Raw genomic sequence first — 7,594 nt, forward strand, 5'->3', positions numbered from 1 at the left:
CCTCTTTCTCTCTCTCTCTCTCCCTCTCTCTCTCCCTCTCTCTGTCTTTGTCTCTTCTCTCTATTTCTATAGCTATCTGTCTTTTTCCAGGGCTGACCCTGAGCAGCTGTAAAACAGCGGTAAGCAGGATCACAGGTGGTGATGGAGAGGAAGAGGAGGGGCATAGGGGCAGGAGAGAGGAGGAGAGAGGGAGGGAAAGGACATGGTGAGGTAATGAGAAGGAGCTATTCTAAAGAGAAAAGGAGAAAACAGCTATAGGGAGGAAGGAGAGGAGGGAGGGAGCAAAGGAAGGGAGGATTGAAGGAAGCAAAGGAAGACGTGTGTGTGTGTGTGTGTGTGTGTGTGTGTGTGTGTGTGTGTCTGTGTGTGTGCGTGTGCGCGCGCGTGTCTATTAGGGCTGTGAATCTTCACTGGCCTCACGATTCGATTATGATTCAGAGGGCTACGATTCGATTCGATTATCGATGCATCTCGATGCATCTTCAATCGATGCATCACTTTTTTACCCAATACATGATTTATTTTTTCTCGCTTTCTTTTTTCTCACTATCTGGCTACTTGTAAAATAAAATTGCATTGTATTATGATCCATAATTAAAATAAACAACTGCATGTACTTCCATTATATTTTATTTGATTATAAAAAAAATAAAAATAATAATAATCGATTTTTGACATTTGTGAATCGATGCAGAATCGTGCACGTCCGCATCGCGATGCATCTTATAATCGATTATTTTTGACACCCCTAGTGTCTATGTGTGTTTGTGTGTGTGTGTGTGTGTGTGCATGCCCGTGCGCATGTGTGTGTGTGCGTGTGCGTGCGTGTGTCTGTGTGTTTGTGTGTCTGTGTGTGCGTGCACGTGCGCATGTCTGTGTGTGTGTGTGTGTGCGCACACACGTGTGCGTGTCTGTGTGTGTCTGTGTCTGCGTGCATGTGCGCAATCATGTCTGTGTGTGTGTGTGTCTATGTGTTTGTGTGTGTGTGTGTGCGCGTGCGTGCGTGTGTGTGTGTGTGCGCACACAGGTGCGCGTGTCTATGTGTGTGTGTTTGTGTGCGTGCGTGCGTGTGTGCGTGTGTGTGTGCACACGTGCGCGTGTCTATGTGTGTGTGTGTGCGTGCGTGCGTGTGTGTGTGCACACGTGCGCGTGTCTATGTGTGTGTGTTGTGTGTGTGTGTGGTATCATCACCGGTGGCAGCAGAGGGTGACAGGTGAGTTGAGTGACAGGTAAGAGAGAGGAAGGAGAGGAGGCTCTACTGCACGCGCTCAGTAGCGTGTCGCCAGGCAGACCTGCGTCTCCTCTCCTTATCTGACAGGCACACTGCAGAACAGCCAAATCCCTCCATAAGCCCCCCAAGCACTCCCCCGGGACTGTGTGTGTGTGTGTGTGTGTGTGTGTGTGTGTGTGTGTGAGACGAGTGAGAGAGAGAGCAAGAGATAGGCTACAGTATACTGAAACTATAAGAGTGTGTGTGTGTGTGTGTGTGTGAGCGAGCGCCCGCGCATGTCTGTGTGCACGTGCAAGTGTGTGTGTGTGTGTGTGAGACGAGTGAGAGAGAGAGCAAGAGATAGGCTACAGTATACTGAAACTATAAGAGTGTGTGTGTGTGTGTGTGTGTGTGTCTGTGTGTTTGTGCGCGTGTGTGTGTGTGTGTGTTTGTGCGCGTGTGTGTGTGTTTGTGTGTGTGTGTGTGTGTTTGTACGTGTGTGTGTGTGTGTGTGTGTTTACACGTGTGTGTGTGTGTGTGTGTGTGTGTGTGTGTGTGTAGTGAGAATCTCGTTATTTTCCTATCTTCCTGTGTAAAGCCTCCTAATTCCCCTGTCACCTTCACCACAGCATGACCGTTCAAGGTGATGGGATAGGACAGGCGGAGTCAACACACACACACACACACACACACACACACACAACTTCACTCTGCCTCTCTCTCGCTCTTTCTCCCGCTCCCTCTCTCTCTCTCTCTCTCTAACACACACACACACACACACACACAGACAGATTGAGAGTGCAGTTACAGGTCAAACATGATACAAATAAATAATATTTACAAAATATTCATGCATTGTGTGTTAGGGGTGTCAAAAATAATCGATTATAAGATGCATCGCGATGCGGCCCTGCACGATTCTGCATCGATTCACAAATATCAAAAATCGATTCTAATTTTTTTTTTTTTTTTTTTTTTATAATCAAATAAAATATAATGGAAGTACATGCAGTTGTTTATTTTAATTATGGATCATAATACAATGCAATTCTAAATGCACTTTTATTTTAAAAGTAGCCACACAGTGAGAAAAAAGAAAGTGAGAAAAAAAATCATGTATTCGGGGAAAAAAGTGATGCATCGATTTAAGATGCATCGCGATGCATCTAGATGCATCGATAATCGTTATCGAATCGAATCGTAGCCCTCTGAATCGTAATCGAATCAAATCGTGAGGCCAGTGAAGATTCACAGCCCTATTGTGTGTGGAATCTGACCAAAATCTCCTGTTAGCTTGGTATCAATTCAGTTGAAGGGCTTCCATAAGACAACCAGGTATGGTGTTATGGTGTAATGTGTTATGGTGTTATGGTGTAATGTGTTATGGTGTTATGGTGTAAGCAATATGAAACAATATGTATTCAAACAAACTCATGAATCCATCATATGACATGATGGCCACCTGGTTTTTAATGAAAGCCCAATATCAGCACCATATTGGTGTAACCCTACATGTATATGAAAATGCCCCCCCTCCCCCCCCGCCCCCCAATAAAATGAAGAAGATCAAAACATAGATCATATATTATACATACAGTGTGAGGATGAGATGCTGGGAGGACACAGTGTGTAGGGAGGAGGGAGGAGAGTATGAGGGAGTGGTTGTTGTAGTGGTATGTGGTGGTTAGTTGGTAGGTGGGTTGTAGGGATGAGGTGGAGGTAGGAGGAGGAGTTGATGTTTATGAGAGGAGGAGGAGGAGCATGAGGTTGATTCCAAGACAAGCAGAGTGGAGTCTCAGCGTGTGCCAGAAGAGATCTGCCCTCTCCCACTTCACTAAATCATGTTTTTAGCTTTGTCCTGTTCTCTCTCCCTGCCTACTGTGTTTCTCTCTCGCATACTGTGCACGCTCTGTGCTCTGTGCACGCTCTGTGCACGCTCTGTGCTCTGTGCACGCTCTGTGCTCTGTGCACGCTCTGTGCATGCTGCATGTGCACGCTCTGTGCACGCTCTGTGCTCTGTGCACACTCTGTGCATGCTGCATGTGCACGCTCACTCTCTGTGCACGCTCTGTGCTCTGTGCACGCTCACTCTCTGTGCACGCTCACTCTCTGTGCACGCTCACTCTCTGTGCACGCTCACTCTCTGTGCACGCTCACTCTCTGTGCACGCTCACTCTCTGTGCACGCTCTGTGCTCTGCACGCTCTGTGCTCTGTGCACGCTCTGTGCACGCTCACTCTCTGTGCACGCTCACTCTGTGCACGCTCTGTGCACGCTCACTGCACGCTCACTCTCTGTGCACGCTCACTCTCTGTGCACGCTCACTCTCTGTGCACGCTCACTCTCTGTGCACGCTCTGTGCTCTGCACGCTCTGTGCTCTGTGCACGCTCTGTGCTCTGTGCACGCTCTGTGCTCTGTGCACGCTCACTCTCTGTGCACGCTCACTCTCTGTGCACGCTCACTCTGTGCACGCTCTGTGCACGCTCACTGCACGCTCACTCTCTGTGCACGCTCACTCTCTGTGCACGCTCACTCTCTGTGCACGCTCACTCTCTGTGCACGCTCACTCTCTGTGCACGCTCACGCTCTGTGCACACTCACTGCACGCTGCATGTGCACGCTCACTCGATCTTCCAACATGCTTTTACCAGAATAACACGGCTCTTTCACACTATAAGGCAAGGATGTCTTGTGATTTTATTTGGAGAATATGTCAAGCTGGGACCTACACCTTTTTTTTTTTATCTTAATATTTTGTCTTGATATCTGCAGCAATTGGTCCTTAGTTCTTCTAGCCTTTAACTTCAAAAGAATTGAGATGAATCAGGACTCTCTCCAGACTGAGCTCAAAGACACACACATTTAAACAGCCACTGGAGTCTGTTTTTAACCAAAATACTGATCCAGGACTGTTTCCAATACTCCCTGCATTCTGGATTGAGATAAGGAGTGTGTTTCTGTCATGATAGCTTGAGTTAATTTGATAGGATTAGTGATGTTGGCTGAACATGCACATGCTCTGTGTCACCACCGCTTTGCTTCATAATAGCACTCTGATGAGCTCCAGACAGAAGCTCCTTGGTGAAGCACGGGGGACCATCGCCCGCCCAGCTCCACCCGGACCCCTAGCCTCTCATCTCTTGACGGCGGGCATGATCTATCGTAGACACCAGGGTTACGCCGAAATCTGTCACTGCACCGAAACGTGAATGTGTGAACGCAGAGGGTCGCTGATGCACACGTTCTGTAGATGACGGTGTGGCACCGGACAGCATTCACCATCGGACAGCATTCACCATCAGACAGCATTCACCATCGGACAGCATTCACCATCAGACAGCATTCACTATCAGACAGCATTCACCATCAGACAGCATTCACCATCAGACAGCATTCACTATCAGACAGCATTCACTATCAGACAGCATTCACTATCAGACAGCATTCACTATCAGACAGCATTCACTATCAGACAGCATTCACTATCAGACAGCATTCACTATCAGACAGCATTCACTATCAGACAGCTTTCACTATCAGACAGCATTCACTATCAGACAGCTTTCACCATCAGACAGCATTCACTATCAGACAGCATTCACTATCAGACAGCATTCACTATCAGACAGCTTTCACTATCAGACAGCATTCACTATCAGACAGCATTCACCATCAGACAGCATTCACTATCAGACAGCATTCACTATCAGACAGCATTCACTATCAGACAGCTTTCACTATCAGACAGCATTCACTATCAGACAGCATTCACTATCAGACAGCATTCACTATCAGACAGCATTCACCATCAGACAGCATTCACTATCAGACAGCATTCACTATCAGACAGCATTCACTATCAGACAGCATTCACTATCAGACAGCATTCACCATCAGACAGCATTCACCATCAGACAGCATTCACTATCAGACAGCATTCACTATCAGACAGCATTCACTATTAGACAGCATTCACCATCAGACAGCATTCACTATCAGACAGCATTCACTATCAGACAGCATTCACTATCAGACAGCATTCACCATCAGACAGCATTCACTATCAGACAGCATTCACTATCAGACAGCCAGGAATGGGATTCATTCACAATGCATTTTGTGACACTGTTGCTTCAATCGTCCCCGTCCCCCCCCCCCCTCCAGTGTCTCAGTGCAGGGATTCAAACCGACAACCTTCTGGCCAAAAGCTCATTTCTCCACCTTTTAGGTTATATCAGTGTCCATCCTTCTATCTCCACCACAGCTCACTGATGGTGAACTGAGATCGACCATGCTGTCCTCAGGCTAAACCTTACTTCAGGCCATCAGCATGGTTAACGTCGTTAAGTGATCTGCTTTGACATGAAGCCACTTCTCCATTAATAACCCTCTATCTACTCTGTCAGTGCAACAAACTTACCTAATCTGATGACACCAAGCTCCTGAATCATCAATAATACTAAATACTAGTCAGACTTGTTCACCTAAACAGAACCTTAATTACCCATATCCTCACATTTAACTCTGTTTAGGAAAATATTTGTGGTTTTTATCTCCATAGCTCCATAAGCACCAAACCACATAAACCACCTCTTTATATAATATCTGGAGTAGGCTAAGTACCTCCGGTTGGGTTACTTAACCTAGCTTTCCCACAGGCCATATCCTTAAGGCAGTGTTTCCCAAACTGTGGGCCGCGGCAATAGTGGGCTGTGGAGGTACTGCAGGTGGGCCGCGAGTGGTCTGCCAACACTCCCGATTTTCACGGGCAATAAAATGGCTGTAGCAGGGTCATTATTAATTGCCCTTATGTTCTGTTACTGAAATAAAAATATATAATATAAAAAAACATAGGGAAATACATCTTAGTCTATATGCGTGTATGTATATATATATATATATATATATATATTAGGGGTGTCACGATACACTCAGTTCACGATACGATACGTATCACGATACTGGGTTCACGATAACGATACGATACGATACGATTTTAACAATATTTTTTTAAACTTGAATAATGACAATATATGACTGGAAAAGTAGTATTTTATTTGAAATGCACAAATACAAAACATGCTGTTGTGGGAAATTGTTATTACAATAACAACTAGAAAAAACATGAGATTGGAGATAAGGCTTATCTTGAAATAGAATGAGTTACACCGTCACTTAGATTTACTTTGAACTAAAAGGTTTCTCAGCAGTATAAATTCTCATTATGCATCTTCAGCTTTTCTTCAAACTCAAACAACAAGACTTTTCTTAGTCTATTTTTTATGCATCTTCAGTTTTTCCTGTCAAGTAAACAGTTTTGCCAGAAACTCAATTGAATGGTTTCTCTCCTGTATAACTTCTCATGTGTCTCTTCAGAGACTTGTTCAACTGAACTACTTTCCACACATTGAACTTCAACAAACAAAGACGTTTCTTTGTCTATTTTTGAAAAAAAAAAAAAGTTTTTTTTTTTTTTTTTTTTCCCCCCCCACGATATGAGATTTTATCTCAACGATACATATCGTGACGTTTTACTATCGCGAAATTTCGTGGGACGATATATTGTGACACCCCTAATATATATATATATATATATGCAAAGTATCTAACCTTTTCATTCATTTTCATAACATCACTTCAGTAACCTTATGTGTTTATTGACTCAGATTATTATCGCTCTCTCTGAGATATTGACAATCAAAACCTTCATTATCTGTTAAAGAATATCCTTTAGCAAAGTCTTTGTCCAGGAGGTCAACATTCAATATGCATTTACATTTTTTCACGTATCCTTACTTCAGTGATTATGGCTATAATGATCACCCTGATTCATTATATTATATCTGCTAGATATTATAAACGTGATTCTTCTCCATGATAATTACATTAGATTTGATTGTTTTATTGCACACTTTGCTTCTGCATATTTTCAATGTGTTTATAACTTGTTGAAATCAAAATCGAAAAAAAAATAATGCAATTATTGTACAGCATGACCTATCCACATACTTTGGTAATCTACCACAGAATATCCTGTCATTCCTTGTCTGATGCACAGCTCCTTGTGCCAAAATCACATAAGAAACTTGCTTCCTTGATTTTAGTCTCCATAATGGGCATGTTTCCGTATGCTGACTTGACATTTAGCAGCAACTTAACACATTCAGTGCCAAGGACGTCTGTGGACGTCCTAAAAAAAAGTAACGAGGAGTGCCAAGGACGTCTGTGGACGTCCTAAAATCATAATTCATATTATTCCATAATTCTGCTGTTTAAGGTCGTACCTAGCCAGTGAGCATGAATCCCTTCAAGGGATCACACGGCGCCACCTTAAACATCGTCACAGGAGCTGCTCCACCCACCTCAGATCCTTTACTTTGTACA

This window comes from Poromitra crassiceps (assembly GCF_964638095.1).
Source record: "Poromitra crassiceps genome assembly, chromosome: 20".
Lineage (NCBI taxonomy): Eukaryota > Metazoa > Chordata > Actinopteri > Beryciformes > Melamphaidae > Poromitra > Poromitra crassiceps.